Source organism: Idiotropiscis lumnitzeri, chromosome 9, assembly GCF_059441095.1.
Source record: "Idiotropiscis lumnitzeri isolate Australia: NSW breed Sydney's pygmy pipehorse chromosome 9, RoL_Ilum_1.0, whole genome shotgun sequence".
In the NCBI taxonomy this organism is placed as follows: domain Eukaryota; kingdom Metazoa; phylum Chordata; class Actinopteri; order Syngnathiformes; family Syngnathidae; genus Idiotropiscis; species Idiotropiscis lumnitzeri.
Genome location: NC_142399.1, coordinates 9,656,102 through 9,677,689, shown reverse-complemented (window position 1 = coordinate 9,677,689; position 21,588 = coordinate 9,656,102). Strand labels below are relative to the sequence as shown.

The following is a 21,588-nucleotide window of genomic DNA, read 5'->3' as shown; positions in this document are numbered from 1 at the left end:
AAAAAAAGTAAATAAATTTTGAGTTTTCAGTCAGTTGTTGTGGTGTAAACGTACCCAAAGCGAAAGTGCTTGAACAAAAGCAACGGTAGAGGTACATCATTGGCGTGCAAAGGGTCAGAAGCACTCACCACAGTGGAGAGGCACGCCAAGAGCGGGAATTTGAGGCGCTGCCCTCTGAACTCCTAATTAAAATGGACAACTACCACAGAACTGCATTAAAATCAAAAACTACTCTCCTAAATCCATTTAACATGACTTATTCCCTGAACACCTCGCTGCTAATGTAACTGAGCGACCTCCGTGTTAATGATGGCCGCTAATGTTCGAGCCAGTTTTCGGTTTTAATTGTTTGGGGTGATTTTGTTCTCAGAATACATCCTGCACGCGACATATCTTTGCTAAAACTTCCACAAAAAAAGCTCTTTTTTTTTATTTTTGAATGACTTCACCTGCCTTCCTCTCTGCGCCATGTTTGTCTGCATTGACAAAAGCTTCATTAGAGCGTCCCCGCCATCACTGTAATTGGGCCCCATTTATTTCAAAGCTACATTTAATGGTCATTTCTTTGTCGGTGGCGTGTGGCGAACCGAAGTAGATCACAATGCCTCTTTTCTTCACGCCTCTATTTTCCTCACCCCCCCGCCCCCCAGGCGCTCAATTATTAAATTATATTTCTTTCATCCGCCGTGTTTAATAAATTGCACAAGGCTCTTTAGTTAATGGCGGTGGTGGGTGTCCTCGCCGCACGTGCTTGTGTGTGTGTGTGTGTGTGTGTGTGTGTTTGTGCTATTGAAATCGTGGACTGCACACCACTGTCCAAAAGTTTTAGATTTTGTTGGTATGATTGCCTTTTTTTCACGGCAGATTATGACACGGTAGGAACTTCATTTTGCGCAGTGATCACCATTCATCAAGGTAACGTTCTAATTCTAGCCCACAAAAAAATTAAAAAAAAAACAGCACTGTGGTGTATTAAACAATAATGCAAAGAAATCAACTGTTCTGATAAAGTTTAATGAGTACATACTGCAGTAGTCACGGTCGGTCCAGCGTGAGCTTAAGTGGGAGGAGTGTTCTCATTTTGTATCCCCCCCATCCATAGTTGTGCTGCGATCAGGGGGGTGCCTTTAAAATATATATTTAATAATAATAATAATAATAATAATAATACGGCCGTGGATAGCTTGGATAGGCTCCAGCACACCCGTGACGCATAATGAATGGATAGGTGGATGAATAATAATAATTTTGTTCAGTGAATTAATTTCTACAATGATTCCGAGGGATTAACGCATGCTTTATCATATTTACGAATGAAATACAATGACATCCATGACGCACGCCCACTCAAAATCTGTCCACCCGCGCTTTGATCAAATCCAACAAAATCGTGTTACACCACCTGCACCACAACTTAGACCAGCTTTTATCTGCTCAAACGTCTAGTCTAGTTTCCATCACCAAATTGTCAGGTGCGCCAGGGGCCGTGTCATAGAAAACGCCCAAATTATATTGACAAAATTACCAAACACGGTAAACGAGACTTGGCAAGAAAATGAAGTCGCGCCACTTTTTACACGCATTGCACGTGCATCTGTCTGCAAAAAAAGAGCCCAAAGTCTTGATTTTTCATTATTTTGTATTCAGATGCTTGGTGACTTATTTTTAATTAAATAAAATTATGGGAGCTTGGTAACAACACTGTAAAATTCGTATTTTAGTGTTGTGCTTTTAAGAGTTGGACGAAGTCAGGTATGCCACTGCTTTGTCGCAACCCACAAAGAGTAAAGCCAGCAGATAAGCTAGTTCACTCAGCTAAGAGTGTTTAGCTTTATGTTGGCTTTAATGTTCAGTGTGAGTGTCTGTTTTCTGGGCGGGGTGACGGGGATCAGGCCATCCAGCCCTCAATCCTTTTATTTCACACCTTGAAACATCAGAAGCCAACAAGGTGGAGAGAAATGACTTTGTGTGTGATTTGTCTGCTTCAGACGATGCCGGCTCTTTTCTCTTTTATGTGCGTAATTGAGGGTGATTATTTCAACTGGGAAAAGGGGAGCGGGTAATAGAGGCTGATTAAATCCCACGGACAGCGGCCCCAGACTGGCCCTCAAGACACAGCGGTGTAATAATAACCCCCCCACCCCGGAAAAAAAAACGAGCGGCACCTACCACGGCCCGTCCACTCACCTTATTTTGCCTGACACAAGGCCAGATGCAATTTAATGCATTTATTGTGGTGTTGGTCCTTTTATTGACAGCCGTAAACAGTTGTGATTAAATTGAAGCCGTCATATTTGCTGTTGAAGCTCGAGTTACCAAAAAAAAAAGGACACAACAGAGAGATGCTATTCCATCATTTGACGACCACAACAGGGATTAGTGTCAGTGCTGAGATATTTCTATAAATACTAGAAAAAAAAAAAGAATGAAAATAGCTGCCAAAGCGCATCAACTGTTCATTTTTCACGGCTTAAACAAGAGCGCTTGTGCTATCGACTCCAGGCGCTGAGTGAAAAGGCTCGTGGGAACAAGTGACATGTTCTCATCGTGACTGCGTGGCGGGCTGCCTATCAAGTGCTAATTTGTTAAGCGTATCCCACGGTAACCATTCAGTCATAGATCACACCAAATGTACGCTATGTTCCTCAACAGGTTTTCCGTAGACTTGCAGAACACAGCTCACCAGGGTGCCCACTGTCCCGTTGAATAAATGCAATATTCCATTAAGTGAGTGATTCATTTCCGATACGCAGGAACATATCAAGTCGAAACACGGTAATGTCGACAGGGGGGGGGGGGGCAAAAAGTTATAATATTGCGAGAATGTAGTTTCAGTGATACCTCCTTTAAGCAACAGATATTTGAACACAAATGGTGCAGCAAAACAGACGATGTGACAATGCTCACAGTCATATATTCTTTATCCTCCGTGAAAAAATGAGTAATTTTGCTGAAATTGAGGAAATTTGTGTAATTCTTTATTTACGACACAAATGTGTGTTTTATACTGCACCATGGTGGCAACAATAGGAGTATAACATTCTGACTTCTTGTGCAGATTTTTTCAACGTATTCTTGGTGTGGCCCTTGAATAAAGCATTATTCTTGTTTAAAAAAAAAATGTTTTTTTGTTGATTTTATTCAATTTTATTTCAGAAATATTGTTTCTAAATTGAGTAAATTCATCATACCATTTTTTCAGTGAGGTCTTCTAAAATCAAAAATGGTTTCACATATATTAAAATTTTTTTTGCAATGTGGCTTCAGGAACAAGTTCGAATAAATAAACCACAAAGTGAGAACATCAAAACCACAAAATAAGTTTGATTGCCAAAAATCTGATTTATCTTATCGGCATGCCATTTTTTTTGCTTTTGCTTTCTTGTTGAATTCAGACTTCATTCCAATTTGACATCATAAAAAGTGTCCCGAAGTTATTCCAAGCTATTTATTTAGGAGGTCCAATAAGGTCCATCTGGTGAGTTTGCAGTGAATTCCAAATGTGATCTGTATTGATGAGCGTCCCTGCTCCAGCAGGCCGTGAGCGCCAATAGACGGACCCGTCAGCACTCTGGCATGGGCTGACATCCATCACGCTATTAATGCAGTGCACCTATATGGAGCCTTGGAGGGGAGGCTGCAACAGGAACATCCCCTACAGAGAAGCTGTGGCTCTGAATGGGAAGTAAACAAGTCTACACACCCCCACCCCACATCACATCGCACCTCACTGGCCAGAGGGCAGCACCAACAATAGCCCATCCATTACAAAGGAAAGAGGGTGGGAAAACGAGGAGAGGGAAAAAGAAACAACAAACATTTATTTACTGCCGCTGTTGTCACTTTTTTTTTCCCCAGTTATTTTTTTCATGATTTACGGTTGGCTTGGAGAAGCTTGAGCCGAATTGATTGGCTTCTTGGCGGAATTTAAGAGGGCGCCATCGGTCCTCAAACAAACCTGGATTACTTTTCCAGCCAACTGGAGAATAGAACAAAGGGAAACTTTGATTCATGAATTTTAACAAAATATACACTATGAGAAAAAAACTGACACCTGCTTCAACCATAGCTTCGTGACTGTTGCATTATTATTACGGTTGTATATTTTTGGTTATTGTATTTATACACCTTTCTAATCTTTATTTTCTATTAAATATTCATTACTATGACTATTTTGCTGACTGCCAAAGAGAGTTGAAAGCTGTGTGACTATCGCTAATGCGGTGCTTCTCAATTATTTTCCGTTACGCCCCGCTAGCAAGAAGAAAACAATTTGTTCCCCCCCACTACCACCCACCCTCCGCCCCAACTATAAATAATAGCATTTTTGGTGCAAAACAAACTAACACCGTAGAGTTAATAATCGCTGCGCACAATGGGCAAGGAGAGCGCCACTGCCAACTACTGGAGTGGAGGTGCAATTACACTTTATTATAGTATGGCCGGAAGCACTGCTCCAATGGGTTAAGATAAAAAGTTATTAAAATGCAAAATAAGACATACAGTACTTTTAATTCTATGTATTGATTTGGACTATATACATTAGGGGCATGCGATCTTAAAGGAGTGCAACAAAAAAAATGATAAATTGAATTGAAAAATTGTTTTAGTTCCAATTTAAAATGTCTTTTATTGGAAAGATACAGATTTGATGGGAAATGCCCCCTTTACAAAATTGACAAGTTCATTCAAATGGTCATCCAATGTATGATACCCTCTACATTTTAAAAATAACACTTCAAATTTGGTTAAATCATTTCACAGATTCAAATCATTTTGTTTACAATCCCAATATGAAGCGATGTTTTGAGCTATAAAAAGTCTTTCTTATTTTTTTTGTAGTGTCTACATACAAGTACAATCACAGCATTGCATCATACGTATACTGCATACGCTATTTCATAACACTAATGCCAAATTTCAGAATTTCCATTCCTTTGGGAAAGGGACATTGGAGCGACGCGCCAGAGTTGCAGTTTTATCGGAATGCTCAAAGTAAGAAGAAGAGGCTGGCGTGGGGCGAGCGAGGAATGAAAAGAAGAGGTACGCTTAGTGATTATTGAGAAGACAAAGACCTCGCTGTCTGGGTGATGACAGCAGCCTCTACATCAGGTGGCCCCCGTCCCTGGCTCCATCCATCCCCGTGGTCGCCATCCAATTCCAGCCAGACGAGGGTATTTTCTCTCACGCGCCACCGACCCATCATCCATTTATCTCGCTATTCATCCCTCTCAACAAATGGGAATGATAACACACAAGAACACAGCAAACGATGGCTCCTTCCTCCAAATGGGGCTTCCCAGAACCTTTCGAGTTAACCGTTGAGTTCTGGTAAAGACGAGCCATCCCGTTGGCCAGCCGATTCCGCACACGGTGTGCCAAGATTCCTGCGTGAATCCGAGCATTCCGTGAAAAGATGGTTTCGCATTGCATCAGATTATTCGGACACTTTGAGACAACCAGATGACTCACAATAGAGTTTCAGAAGAAGCGTTTGTCTGGGGAGTCGTTGACCGTCTGGGTTGGGTCCGAGGGACAGACATGAACTGAATGCGTGACACAGACGACTCTCAGTATGTGTAATAACTGTGGACTTCCCCTGGTAAGGACATTGGGAAGCATTGGGCTAAGGAACAAGAAGGTACAAGCTTGATGGAACATCTCATGATACGTTTCGCAGCGAGCTGCAATAGGTGAAAATTAGTGAGAAAAAAAATGCGACACAGTAGTTCTACAGATCCCAAAGCGTCCTTCAAGCTGTTTGCTACTCCCAATTGAAGTTTATTGTGAAAGTGACAAATTAAACAGAAGAAGAAGCAAAAAAAAGATGGATTTTAAACATCTAAATGTGAAACCATATAAAATTGTCTTAGCATCCGTTAGCTAATGGCACACACCAGAAGGAGCAACACAATGTCCAGTAAACTGAAGCAAAAAATAAAGAAATAAATTATGGTATTTTCCAAACTATAAGGCACACCTTTTTATAAGCCGCAACAACTCTTTTTGGGGGAAAAAAAACAACCCCCCAAAAAAAACAGTTTTCTATGTTGAAGAAAATTTGTTGTTTCCTGCATGCACAGAACGATTTTATACTGTGAATGCACAAAAAGGTACATAAACAGATCGTTAAAACAGTGCCTTTCAATACGGCAACAACTTTGCTAATTAAAACAGAGCAGACCCAAGAGAAATATAAAAATCAAGATTTATGAAGCATATTTTCTGAACAATACTGGTGAAAGAAAAAAAACACAGAAAAGCCGCATGGTCCAAAATCTAGGAAAAAAGTAGCGGTTTATAGTCCGGAAAATACGATATGCATGTCATTATCTTGGGTTTTTATAAAACACAATATCACAGTGTAGGGCTCAACTGATTCATTGGTCGGTTGATTTTATATGCAGCTTTTTGCCCTCACAACAGCACTTTGAAACAAAAATCCATGCCTTTGTTACATTTTTCATCTCAGCTGGATATCTAGAATACAATTTATTTTGGAGTCAGCCAGTCCTCCCCTCATGGGTCTCCAGTTGGTCTTTAATGTTGATGCTAGCTAGCAATGGCGTCAAGGATAAACCGTGATATAGCAGGGGAACGCTGTACTAGATTATTTTGAATTCAACACCGGTAGATGATTGCCAACTAAACACCTTAACTTCCATTTTATCATTGGCGCCTACTTTCGTAGTAAGCTAGTTCCGGGACATTCGGCTCAACTATTCGTCAGATCAGTTAAGTGTTGTATTTCGATTGGACAATAGGCCTGGCGGTATCATTGCGGTATTGTTACATTTAACGAACCCCAGTTTTCTGGTCAAAGGCCATGCACAGGTAAAAGAAAGTGTTAAGCAAAAAATAAATAAATAAAAAGCTATGGATATGTTTCCCTGCTAAGCGCAGACACCAAACAAAAGAGCTTGAGCTCACACTTGTGACCCAGCGAGCTATTCGCCCTTCAGCGAGCCAACACAAAGGGAGCAGCATAGGTGCCTCCACGCATGCTTCGCTGCTGCTTTTTTCAACACTTGTATTCTCTGTTTCTGCCGCCCTTTCGCTGTGCGGTGACATCAACCTTTGGCCCGCTGACAACCAAGTAGCGGTTTCAATTTACGGAGCGCCTCAAAAGGGCTTGCCTTGGCTTTGAAAAGACACTTTCATAATCACTGTGCTAAGTCAAATAAAGAAGTTGCGATTAATGAAGACGCTTTTATATTTTAGGGGGTTTTAGAAGGGCGGTGTCACTTTCTCAACTGAATGTAGTCTGGGACAAAACTGTAGTCCCAGGAGAGTTAGCGATAAGAGGTCGGCACTTGAAACGAAATTTTTCAGTTGGAGACCAAAAAAAAAAAAGAAGGTAGACACATACCTATTATTGTGCTGAGTTTTCGCAATTCTTTGCTTTCATCCAAACAAAATTAGAAAAGTCGGATTGTGCGATATGTCAGAGATTTTCCAGACCAATTATCCTGTGGTCTGGAATATTTCAAGAGTGATTTTTCGATCTCTGATGGGCTCAGAAAACGGTATGGGACGATGATCATCAAAGTTGAACGTGTGCAACATTTCCGATCATGAATCGGAACATGTGTGTTCAGCCAAACCACCGACTATTTTGGAAGTGACCTGAAGCTTGAGCTGTTCCGGACACAAATACGACTTGAATCGACTTAACTTCCATCCATCCATTATCTGTAGCGTTCCTCCTCACTAGGGTCGCGGGGGGTGCTGGAGCCTATCCCAGCTATCTTCGGGCTGTAGGCGGGGTACACCCTGAACTGGTTGCCAGCCAATCGCAGGGCACACGGATACGAACAACCATCCGCACTCACACTCACACCTAGGGGCAGTTTAGAGTGTCCAATCAACCTGCATGTGTTTGGAATTTGAGAGGACACCGGAGTACCCCTGCCTAATATTGAGAAACCACACTCTAAATTGAATCTACGTTTGGGGATTCCCCAAGTATTTACGACTAACGTGAGGAGCTACCTAATGCAATTACACAAGCAGCAAGTGTACACTCAAGAAGTCGCTACATTACTCCAAATTCATTTCTTCCTTTCTCGCGCGCGCAAAAGCCATTCACACACACACACACACACACAAAAAAAAAAACACCTGCTTGCCACACAACTCGATTTTGCTCAGCACGGGCAGCTCAAGCCCTCCGCCAGCATCTGCTCCCGGCTCGAGCCCCATTAGACGTGTCACATGCGGTTTGCTGACATGCACCCTTTCTATTGAATCACCACATTTGCAAAGTTATGACCTCCGCGGCAGCGTCCAACTTTAAAATAGCTCCGCCTTCAGCCCGACTTGGCTAACAGGAAACCATTAAAGCAGCGGCAATTACCATTATTCTCATCAATCCGTGCGCCCCCCCCCGCTCCATTTTATTTTAATCTGTTTAAGTGCATTTTTTACGCATGGTTAAAATGTGAATCCCTGCAAGCCCCCCCCCCTCCCTCGCCGCTCCACCGCAAGGATGGTTTTTCTGGCTTAGTCGAGAGCACAATTTACAGCTGATTTAATTTAGCCTTCGCAAACATTTCTAATGACATTAGGCCCAGTGCATATACTGACTGCCTCTCCCTCTTATTCCATTAGCTCCTAAATCAGGTTTAAAGAGCGTACTGATGCTGGATGCTATTATGGGTGATTATCAAAACAACAGACAATGGGGCAAAGTGTTTACTAACTGGTTTAGCCGTAATTCTGCGTAACCAGGACAGATGGGAACACCACCAATTACAAATCAATCTTTTCAATGATGAAAGACCTCACAGAGAACGCCGGTCACGTCCATGTATTTGTCGCAGGAAGCAACACAGCTCATTATTGACTATTTTTAACCACTGATGCACAAATGCAGATAACGGCGAGATTTTATGCAGATTACGGCAAGACGGGAAATGATCAAGTTACGACTGTCTATTACAGGTAGCCACATACTCATAATCGGGCAGACTTTGAACAAGTTTCCCACGTTTGGAACAAAGTGACTAAAGATGATCAGATGTCTGGGAAGGATTTTCTGGAGCGATTACCTTGAGAGGTGGTGTGATTTAAGAGTGATTTTTCTTCCCCAAACTGCTTGGAAAAGAGTCAGGGTCAACAATTGTACATGTTAATACTGTTCAATATTTACGAGAAAATGAATCAGAGGTCGCACTGTGATAGTCAATTAGGAACGGACGTGAAACTCAAATGCGCAAACGCAGGAGCAACTGATTGTGTTGAGAATTTGGACAACATCTTACCCAAGTAATTGTTCACAAGAAATTTTAAAATATTTTTTTAAAAATAATCACCAAATATACTAGCAGTTAGCCTAGCTTCTTCTGTTTCTTCTTCTACTTCTTTGTATCGTCTGGAAGTTTGGATGCCGATCCATAAGTATGAAAATTCAAGATTGCATTTTTTGTCACTTTCTCCCATCTTAAAAATTGGTTAAATTCTTCAGTGAGTGGTCAGAATTTAGTTTGTCCGAGCCACGGAGCCTGTGGCACCCTTCGCACTTTGCCATATTTTTGGTTGGGTGAGGAAACTCGCGATTGCAGTGATCCCTTGACCTAAGATGCTTCAACTTCAAAATATTTGAAAGCCTTCAAACTGCGCTCCTCGTTCTTGAAATCACAAATTAGTTTGAGAAAAGTGAGCAGTTCCCGTTTTATTAGCGGAGATGACGACAAGGGCTGAAGTGCTCTCACGTCCATTCAGCTAACGTGACAAAGACTAATGACGGGCGTCCATCTGCATGCATGCTTACAGCTGTCTCCCGCCTTCATCCAGGTAATGATTGTGTTATCAACCCTCAAACCCTTTTTCAAATTGTTATTAACTGCGCCGGGAGAGGCTGTCTCCGCTCACCTGTCACCGACATAGTGCCGGGAAGGGCTTTGACCCAGCGGGCTATCAGTCATTGTCAAAGGCAAGGCAGCGCAATATGAGAATGGAGAGGGTGAGACACACAAAAGCCTCATGAATTGTCTTTTTTTTTTCCTCTCAGGAAGCGACAAGTCATCCAAGTGAGAACTGGTATGTTTGTCCCTTTTCCAAAAAAAATAAAATAAATTAAATATACAGTGACGCTTTGACTTATAATTTGAATTTGTGTCAGTCAATTTTCCCTATTGGAATGAACTAAAATGCCAGTCATCCATTGCAGCCCCCAAATCACATTTATTTTAATAAAGAACAACTACAACTTTGGCTCACAACACAAAGTGAAAAAGATTTTTTATGATCGTGCCAAAAACCTAACATCCTAAATGTATTCACACAAAACACTGAGTTTTAGGTGCGACATTTTCACCCAAGTTCAGTGACTGGAGAAAACATAGTGCTTATTTTTTTTCATATTTTCAACCAAATTATCCGAAGAACAGAATCTATTGCTAAAATTAATTGAGTAATAATGTGTGATCTGGGAGGCAAATTTTGTTTTGGATAAAGTAAATAAACTGTTCATTTGCTTACAAAAAGAGGGTAAAAAAAAAAAAAATCAATGTGTGCGTTCTTGGGGTTAGATAAAGGTGAGATGAACCACGGCGGGTTGGACAGCGGGACCCTGAGGCCTCTTCCCTTGCACTGATAGATATGCTAATACCCTCCTATTCACTCTACTTCACTCGCTTTATTTCTCCCAATTAAAGCAAACGCCAGTGAAACTGTAATTAAGCCATGTCCGGGCAAAAGACTGCCTGCTGTTTTTAATGAAGCACCATCGATTCTCCCTTTATTTGCTCTCCGTATAACATCCACAGGCCTGTAATGAAAGCAAGTTAAAAGTGCAAGCTCCCATCCAGGTTGTTCATTGTATTGGACGGCTTCATTAAAAAGAGTTTGTTTTTCTTTTTTTTTTTTTCTTCTTCTTTTTGAGCACGCAGTATGAGAAATAGAGTTTTTGTTTGCATCTATTTATCCATCGTGTGTGCATGCGGCTTCATAGAGCAGCTGGTGTGTGGCCAAATGAGTCCAACTCTATGCATCGGGCTTAATAAGAGCTCTACAAGTTTCCAAACAAAAGCAAAAGCACACTCAGGCCTGTTTGTGAGACAGGGATGACCTCGCCCGATCAATAACGCGCAATTAAATAAATGCTGAAAGCAATTAGCCAAATTGAACCGCCGCCAAAGGCTAAATTGGCCTGATAGGGAAGTTCAATGTGAGCACAATTAAAGATAAAAGGTTCGCTCAGGCAGAAGGCCACAGTCAACCTGTCACTACTCGGCTCGATCGGACTGTAGCTGGCCATCGTCTGACGTAAATAGCCTCGTTTGCGTGACAGGCCTTTATTTTGATCCGGAAAACATACAGAACGGACGACTTATCAGAATTCTTAGGGGTGAATATGTAACAGAAACTCCATGTCGTTGTTGTACGTCATGTGAGTTACCCAATTATATTACCGTATTTTCCGGACTATAAGGTGCGCCTGTATATAAGCTGCAGAAACTCCTTTAAAAAAATAATAATAAAATAAATAAATAAATAGAAAAAAACAGAAATACTAGCCGCACCTGACTATAAGCCGCAGTTTTCTATGTTGAAAAAAAAATGTTGTTCACTGCATGTACAGAACAATTTTGCACTGTGAATGCACGCAAAGGTACATAAACCTGTGCCTTATAACACGGCAACAACTTTGCTAATGAAAACAGAGCAGACCCAAGAGAAAAAAAAAATAAATCGCTATTTATTTTGCATATTTTCTGAACTATAGAGCGCCCCCTACCGGTGAAAGAAAAATCCACAGAAAAGCTGCTGTATTAGCCGCATGGTTCAAAATCTAGGAAAAAATTAGCGGCTCAAAGTCCGGAAAATCTATCTATTAGCATGGAGTACCCAAAGCAGGACATGAAGAGGTTGCACAAAGCTTTGTAAAAGGCACAAAGGGGAATGGATCAAGGGAGAATCAATAACTTTCTGGTATGGATCCAGATAAAGATGCAAATTTTACGCTGGAGCCAAAATAAGACTGCTCAGCCTTTTCATGATATTTAAAACGTGGATTAAAGGGCCCACGCAAAAAGCCTGCATGGGATAAGATTAAGGAGAATCGGGGTGGGATGAAAGAAATGTTCATATTCCAACTCCTTTTTTTAATTCATGGCTTATTAAATGTCTTAAAGGTGGCAGTAAGTAGTATATGTGTGTACACTGCTTACCTGGAAGCGTGCTTCATATATTGAACAAGAACTGATTACATTTGGGTCAGATTCCAGATAAAAGTGCGTAAACAAGCGTTACTTCCACAAACGCCTTTCAATGTTACAGTCCACTTGTATCGGGGCCAAGTGTGGGTGGTGACTGGACTGGACAGCCCTGATATTTTGGATTATTGTGCCTTGGTGGAGGTCTGCATTTGACCGAGTGCTAGGTGTTTATAATTGGCAGTCCATTAGCAGCAACGTCATGGCTAAGTACATGGAACATAAACCCCTGGAGACAGATATGGAAAAACATCTTCAATAACAAGATCCTGATAATGTATTTCTTAACAAGAACCCACAGCTCCCCCCATGCTGTTTTTTTTTTTTTTTTTTTGCCTCCTTTCAGTGCATCCTTATAATGCATCTTCCGATAAATTAACTGCTTTTTAGTTTACAGACGCCCCCCCATTAATCCATATGGGAAGAAGTGCGGTCAAGTTACTCTGAAGAGTAGCGAAGCGGCCACGTTTTAGCGACGCAATTAGGACCCATTAGCCTTGGCTTTAATTAGAAGGCTGCAGCGTTGATATTTCAAGTGCCCGGTTTGCACCGGTGTTGTGTTTCCTGGGCAGCGATCATCGTCTCCATCCTGGAGGAGAAGACCGTCTGGTGTATGGAGCAGGGAGATGTGTTTTTTCTGAGAATGCTTGGAAAAGAATGAGTACATTGGCGGAGTTGAAACATTTGATGAAATTGGCGAATGACGGAGGCAGAGCTGATGAATTCAGCGAGGGCGGCCCACGAGGTGAAGCTCGGCATTCAAATTGATCCGCTTGAGGTGCCACCTTTAATTGTCAGCCAACAGATAGACATGACATCTTAGCTCCTCCGATCCATCCCTTGGCCGCATTAGCTGACCGCACTGCTTCATGTTCGCACGCTGGAGGCAGACAGTCTGGAAGGGGGAGAGCAACAAAACCATTGCCATCCCTCCATCCCTTCCTCCCTCCTTTCCTCACTCCTTCGTCACAGCAGTGACAACATGGAAGGTCACGGCGGTCTGGGATCGACTGGTCAGATTGAATCAGAAAAAGCTTGGTTAAAAGTATTGGGACACAAGCCCATTCCTCATGCAGAAAGGAAAATGGAAAAAAGCTTGGAATTGCTTTCCGATCCAATCACGGAAATACAAAATGAACATACTCACAAGGAGCAAGAATAAGATGCTAACGCTGAACAAACCACGCGGTAAATGGCCAACTGGAACTCAAGTCGGAGCTCCTGAAAGGTGTATTTTTCGAACATTTATATTTTACAATACCTTGCTAAATATTTCTTGCAAGTACTAGAATGGATTAATGGCATCTCAATTGATTTGAATGGGGAATATTGATAGGTGGTAACAAACTTGGTCGCAGAATAAATTTAAGTTAAAAATAAAAATAAAAAATAAGCCTGTGTGGAAAAATTCTCATCAATATCATGATCATTTTTGGTGTAATCGAATTCTTCGAGTTATTCCATCACTCATTTCAACACGAGTTACGAGTTCGCCATTTCTAATGTGCAAGCCAGGAAAGCGGCTTCTGCAAGGGGGAGTTCAAGCATCTTTGGTGGCATTTTTTCCACTTTTTTGTCCAGGAGATCTTTGATCGCTGGCAGCGATGCTGAGAGCAAAGTTCCTTCATGTCGCTGTCTGTTTACAGGGCAAGCAAATCAAAGATGCATCTCATTTCAGAGGCTGTAAAAGTGCGCCTGGGGAGGGATCGAGTTTCTCTCATACACCCAATCCTCCCCGAGCAGCCTCTACTTACAATCCATGTACGTATGGTCCCAAGCAACACTGCAAACACGTCTCAAAGCAGCTGTTTGGATATTATTGTGTCTTCTGGGCCATCAAGTCAGTAATATGTTTGAATAATTTTCTTTCACTCCTTACATGAAGATGGTGGTCCTCTAAATGTTATTTTGAACTTGGTAGGTTTCTGTCTTTTACCAGCTGTGACATCTTAAACTTTCCCCTGAAACAAACAGGGCATATCAGTATATCATATGCGGCTCTATTAATGCATGTCTTGGAAGGTGGTGGTGGAAGAAATCAATGAAATATTTTGTTTCTTGTGGTGTATTTGTTTCCTGAGCGGTCAGGAATAAAGCCCGGCTAATCGAAACATCAATTTATTATCTGAAAGTGCTTGTGCTGGAAAGTAAAGAGGACATTTTTTTTTTTTTTTACTGGAAATTTCACAGTCTCACATCCACTGCGGCATTGCACTAATAAGCTATTGGCAAATAAACGTAATTGAATATTTTCGACAAACTTGATGATATCCATAAATGCCAGAAATCCTTCAATGCTTTATGATTGTCCATGTGCTCGATTAGCTGTCAAGTAAACTCTTCTCACAAGGGTTCACGGGCATGCTGGAGCCCATCATCCCAGCTGTCTTCGGGCAGTAAGTAGGGTACACCCTGGACTGTTTGCCAGCCAATCACAGGACACACGAAGATGAACAACAGACACTTATATAAAGAAAAAAAAAATAGTGTCCAATCAACCTATCATGCATGTTTTTGGAACGTGGGAGGAAACCAGAGTACCCGGAGAAAACCCACGAAGTCATGGAGAAAACATTCAATGTCCACTCAGGGAAGCCGAAGCCCGGGATCAAACCCAACAGTCTGAGGGCGGACTTGCTACCATCAAGTAAACAACAAACCGGAAAAGCACTTTGAGAATAATGAGAAATTACATTTTTCAAAATAAAAGCCACTTTCTTCAATTTCAAATTATTTTAATATACTAACCAGTTTATTCTTGTAAGTTTCCAACTTTATCTTATATATGCGTATCCCGGAACAAAAACTAATCATAAGAACAACTGCAATGGAATCGCTGCTCTGTATTAAATGTAAATCCCACTCCATTATTTGTTCGCAGCATTTCCGTATTGTAAGAACACTCCAAAATTGATGAGCGGCCTGAATGACAGCAGCCAAACCTCTCCTGACATTTGACCCGGCTGCATCCAGATCCCGCCCTGCAAAATAGGATATTGCGAAAGGCTGGACAAGAACAGCATGTCGGCGCTCTTCAACGGACAGCCCGTCGGCTTCCATTTACAAATATTTTTTGGTAAATACAATATCATGTTCTTAACACAGCGAGTCCCCGGGGCCGTGCTAAGAGCCCGGTGAGAGTATGGTCACATGTCACTCATGCCGGCCCGCTATCGAACCGCCGGCATCTGGAGGCCATCTTGGGGGATCCCACCTTCTGCTGCTCTTACAAAATAAAGACACACATGAAGTCCACAACATGTAGTCGTCTTTCCCCATCAAGTATACTTATTGGTCTCACACACACAACCACCCCCCCCCCTTCCTGTCCTCCTGATTAGCTCATAATGGACGACTGATGTCCCAAAGACCCCTAGGACCTCCCTGGGGAGCCCTCCAACTCTGACCTCTATCTCCACCCTGCCCCGCACCTTGCTGAAAACACATTAAATAATCTTTCATTTGACAGCAGCTTGAATGAAATTCCGTTTAGAGCCGCATCATTCACCGCGGACAATAAATATTGATAAATGGCATCATTGTCCGGCTTGATATTTGCCTTTCTCGCATGGTCGGAAAGGGTTAACTAATATTTTACTGTGTCAGAATATGTGGTCCAGCGTCCCACTAATTTGTGTAAAAAAAAAAAAAGCTTAAGGTATGAAGTGTCCAATTGGAAGCCAGTTCTGGCAAATTCATCAAAGCCAATTAATCACCTTATGGTTAAAACAAACAAAACAAGGGATCCGCAACACGGGTCTATTATAGCAAGAGAATGGCTGCTTTTCCTCTGAACATTTCCATGAAATTATCTTCTTATATAGTTAAGTGCATTCAGTTAACAAGCGGCCGTCTTGCTAACGGGCCGCAATGCCAGTCATCGAGCGGCAAAGCAGAATGAATGAGTAATTAGAGCACAGCATGGCCGTGTTAATGGACGTGAAAAAAAAAAAAAAAATCCCCAAAGAGGAAGGAGGGAGAGGGGGAAGAGAGGGACACCACACGGAGTAGTGGAAGATGGCGCAGCTTCGAGAAAAAAAAAAAAAAAAAAGGCACAAAAGGGAGCGCTGCTGTTTTATCGTATTAATGGAAGGAAGGAGTGGATAGAGGCCAGGGTCCTCATTCAGCTTTGGGTTTAATGACTACAAATTTCGACATGAGCGAATTTAAGATCACTCGACTTGAAGAAACATTTTGGCAATTAAGTTGTAACATGTCGTACCGACCACTCCAGACTGCACATACATCGTGAACCTTAAAATACCTCATTCAGTGGTCTTTTCGCTGAACAGCCCTGTAAAATCGGCCTCTAAAGATGAAATTAAATCACATCGAGGACGTTCTGATTTTCTATTTGTACTCTTTAGGACTAAAAGGGTCGAGTGAACTTCTTGAAATAAGCGCTAAGTAACAAATGGGTATATTCAGAGATCTATTTATACGGGGAGCCTGCAATTTTATGCTAGCAGTACTTCACCTCACAAAGTAGAGAAGTGATAGTTTGTCTCCCGTGATAGTTTACAAAGTTTCCTGACTCCAGTTTTGTTGGAGCACATTTATTGTTCGTCACCGCAAAAACGGAAAGACTTGAAATAATACAAAATACCGTACGATACAGTCAGAAGTCCAAGACTGATCTAAAAGAGCTGATATTGCCACCTTACACTTAAATGTTCAAGACGACAGGACAGCGCCGTGAGTCCAGCAAAACTGTGAAACAAGGGATCATTAATCCTGTTCCTCAAGGGACGTGTCCTGCGCGTTTTCCATCTCTCCCTGCTGCAACACAACTGATTCAGAAGATCGGCTAATCAGCAAGGTCCGCGGAACATCGAAAACCATCCTGCTCATTTGAATCAGGTGTGTTTCAGTCGGGAGAAATGGAAAAGAGACAGGACACCAGCCCTCGTGGAACAGGATTGAAAAAGCCTGCTCTAAAACTACCTTCTGACTTTCAGTTTTTTTCGTGTCAGAATGTGATAGTATAAAAGAATATCTAGTGGGACAAGAAGGAGCTCAGTTAACACCGTATTTTGTGTTTTATATTTGACTGTTTTACATCTATGGTCTGCAAGTGTTTTACATATACGGTAATTTTGACTTTGCTACTCCGGTAGCGTAAGTCCGTTACAGACATCGGCGTGCTGTGACTTACGTACAAATTCAACAGAACCCCCCTACCCCGGTGATGGAATTTTTAAGCGTGATACCGTAATGGTAAAGTGAAATTAGGGTTAATCAGGGAAATGGGGGCCGATCACACGTGATCAATACATCTGAAAAAAAAAATCTGATTTCTTTTTTTTTTTTTAAGTTTCCATTTTTAAATGGACAAATAGCGACAAAAGAATCTTGAGGTCCCAAATGACTCCAGATTGTTATTATTTGTTAAGACTGGCTATTTAAATATAATATCGGCCTCGCAGTTCTGAAGTTTGGGCTTTTCATTGACATTGACCCATTTTAGATGTACCACTAAAACAAACGTTCCGGGAGAGGTAAGCAAAAATGAAGTCATGATTCCACGTTGCGTTCTGAGCCTGTGCCCCTTCTATCTGACGGAACTGTCCCTGTAAGAGTGTTAAATGACCGCAAAAAGGTTGACATCAGTCACTGGAGAGTGTTGATGACCAGCGCTCTGAAAAATGGGTTTTACATTCCATTAAGAAAACAAAAGTGTGTGCGCATGTTTTACTTATGTTACTGACACGGCCAACACTTTCCTTTGATTCCGCTCTCCATGAGCTCATCCAGCCCCGGGCCACGGAGAGGCAACTTTGTCACACTCAACTTGCACTATCGCTTACTGGGCCGTCAGGGAGACTAATGTGCAGATTGCTTGAATTGTATGCATTACCGCCACAGAAGATGTCACATTTGGGGATGATTTCCGTAACAATGAGCATGTTGTCCAGCCCATCCCCCTTTTTTTTGCCCGCAGTGCCACATCACCACAATGGACCCTCACATGTCATATTAAACCACAACTCTGTCATGCCTGTCACAACCACACCACATTCCCTAAACCGAAAATACACAAGTCAAATCATGTCGTTTGTTTAGCATTAGTGGACCTAAAAAAAATTAATGACATTGAAACATTTGTCCACACCCGAAAAAAAACAGAAAAAAAAACCATCCATTTGTTTCCCTTCTGTTTAAAAGGTAAATTACGAATAAAGGAAAAAGTATTATAAAACCGACAAATGTTCCGCCTGTAATTCACAAATATATATATATATATATATATATATATAGTTATTTTTTAAATTTTTTTTAAGGGACCAATGACTAAGCTCTTTTATTAAATACAATATAAATTAATCAGCCAAAGTGTTTATTTGTCCCAAGTGGATGATACCACCTGCAACTAATCGGGACACGGTGTTGATTGGAGGGTCTATTTGAGGAAATGCGGCAAGCTACAAACTATGCAGCAAAGTGAGTAAATAATATCAGGTCCCTTTGTCCCGAGCGCTTTCTATGGAGTTCAATAAACACTTACCAGTCTAAAGCTCACGCGGTGACAATGGCTTCCTTCAGAACTTGACACCAGCCCTTTAACAATACAAAAACTCTCTCTCTCTCCGCCCCAGACTAATTGATTCATTTGCCTGTTGGTAAAAGACAGTTAGGCGGAGGGAATGGTATAGTATATACTGTACATGCTGCTTTTGATGTTAACCCGAGCCACTGCAGTACAAAGAAAGTGAGTCAACAAAATTAAAAAGATCAGTTTTTGGAGGTCCATCAACAAAGCGCCGATCATTTCTGTTTTCTGGCCAACCGGGGAGGTCATTTGAATAAGGACCGGGCTTTATAAAAGGGGAATGGATTGGGACGCGCCGGCCGCTGCCCTGTGAACATATTGGTTATTGATATTCTCTCCAACTGCATCTGGAGGAAGAAAAAAAAAAGGCTGAAAAAGCCCTCAAGAGTCACACTGAAACAAATATGTTTGCTCTCTTTTTTTCTGCTCTTTGGCAGCATGGTGAAAGTGACGGCTGGGCTTGGACAATTTGGCTACAGTGCCATCTACTGGTCACCGAAATCTCAAGTATGACATGACATAAGCCCGCCTGCAAGAGAGAAGTGACCTTTCCTCTCAATAGACTCGTCATTAAGTCCGCATACACTTTGCTATCAGATCCAATTACAGGAGCGGCATCGGATGAAGATCGTATCGTAAAGATAGTAACACTCATTTTGTATTGCTTCAAGTGTACGATTCCTCTGACCTGCGCCAAGAATTTTCCCTTTTTAAGACAGTTTGATTGAAAGTTATTTGTGTGCTTTTTTGTGGTAGTAACAAAAAAATAAACAGATTTTCATTCCTTTTCCTTCGCTCCTTAATGAATAATGAATGAATTTTAATGACAACATTCAAGCATGTAGAAAATGTACAAAATCATGTCAGCAAATTGGCATTGACTCACTAGAACGGTCGGTCAGTATGATACAGTGCAGTTCCAAACTACTACAAAAGTAAACACTGTTAAATTCACCCCCCCCCCACCCCATCCGATGAAAACTGAGCATTATTGTCTTTACATGGGCTGAATGTCTCTCTGGGTATGATTTGACTGCGCAGTTGTACGTAATCTAATGTTAAAGCCGTGCATGTCTGATGTCTTCTTATCCTTTTCACTATTCGGTCAACCCGCACAAAATGTACCACTCGTTCAAACGCATAAAAGAAATTTCCCTGTGTCACCCACGCGACTGTGGGTTTTTAATGTGAATGTCGCATACGCCATCAGAGGGAAGGGGAGAGTGTGTGCGTGTGTGTGCGCGTGTGTGTGTGTTAGACAGAAGGGTATAAATTTGCTTGGCGTCCGGGAGCCGGATAGTTCTCACCACAAGACACATAGGACTTTCACGGAAAAGTAGATTTTAAAATAGTGTTTGTGATGCCTCTGATGGACACCCACATAAATATACAGTGGATACTCTAAAGCAGGGGTCACCAACATGCGGTCGGCGGGCACCAAATGGGACCGCATAAATAGCCTGCGGGCCTGTTCGAAATATGACTCACCAAGTAATCATTTGGAAATGAAAATATTAAGTGTCTCCATAAATCTGTTCCATAAATGACAAGCATTTTGTGAGGATGTGGTTTTCTTTCTCGTCTTTTTTTCACGGCGCAGCATGAATCTGAGACATTACATTGCGTAGATATTGCTGTTCCATTTGGAAATATCTTTGTACATCAAGATGATTTTTTTCAGTTTATCACCTTAAAAACATTTGGCAGAGGTTAAAAGGAACATTTAAAAAATATATATATATATAATCTTTTTTCCCAACTCGAGTCGGGACAACTTCTACATTACTGTTTGGAACGTGGGAAGGAGGAGGATGGGACGAGCTGAGGACTCCCCAGAGGAGGACGGGAAAACATTGCAAACTTCTTTCAGGAAGATCCAAGCTGAGATTCAAACCCAAGACATCCCAACTGTGAGGCAGACGTGCTGATTACTAGGATAAGGTGCTGCCATGAACTGAGGAATTGAATACTTCCATTTCCAATACTTCCTATGAAAAAAAAAAATATCGCTTTAAAATCGTCAGCATCCTGGAACATAATCGATGTTCCACTGTATTTAGCTTGATCAGAAGCCCCTTATGTTAAACTCTTTTGCAAAAGATTTATGACCCCGTGTGTCCATTTAATGCCGTGCATAGGCCATCTATAATCATATGACAAGCTGTGATCTAGGCTGAAGAGTTTCTTTGCGCACAAAGACCTGCACTACATCACGGCGGCGCACAATGAAATGGGACGTTAAGGCCGTCAAGTGACATCATGCAGCAAACCCCGGGGACAAATATAGATCATGTTTATCCTTAACAGATGATTCATTTGTGACATGGTAAAGAGATCTCCGCTGACTGCCTTCCGTCCAGATCATCTCTGCGGTGGATGGTGTGCTGCAGGGCTGGGGGGGGAGGCGGGGGGGGATGACTGCACCGTTTAGCAATGTTGTTTTACTAGCGGACTATCTTACATAGATGTTTAATGCTGCAGAGTTGTGCTGAAATGGTGCATTGATTAGCGATTAAACAAATGAGCTGAGCAAAAGAGATTGTTCCTGAACTGCAAAAATAGACAAGGGACAAAAAAAAAACAAAGAGGGTAATGCAATCTTTTTTTTTTTTTTTGTCGCCATCCTCCCCCTCGCCGCACGAACCCTTGGGATGCAGCACTCCAAGGTCTTTTCATTTGAGCACATTGCATTATGCCCCTGTATCTCTGCTCATTTTTCATCCACATTGCATTAAGTATTGATATTGATTTCTTGTAAATGGCGGCGAAATGGATGGCTCACACTTTTTTTGTGTGTTATTGTTCTGCAGCACTTGTAGG

The 21,588-nt window shown here is 41.7% G+C and overlaps 1 protein-coding gene across 3 annotated transcripts in view; it reads right to left on the bottom strand.

Annotated features, from left to right (window-relative positions):
* The window catches only part of LOC148330161 (uncharacterized), an 82,802-nt gene that overhangs the window by 27,042 nt on the left and 34,172 nt on the right, over positions 1–21,588 (bottom strand). The window lies entirely within an intron of this gene.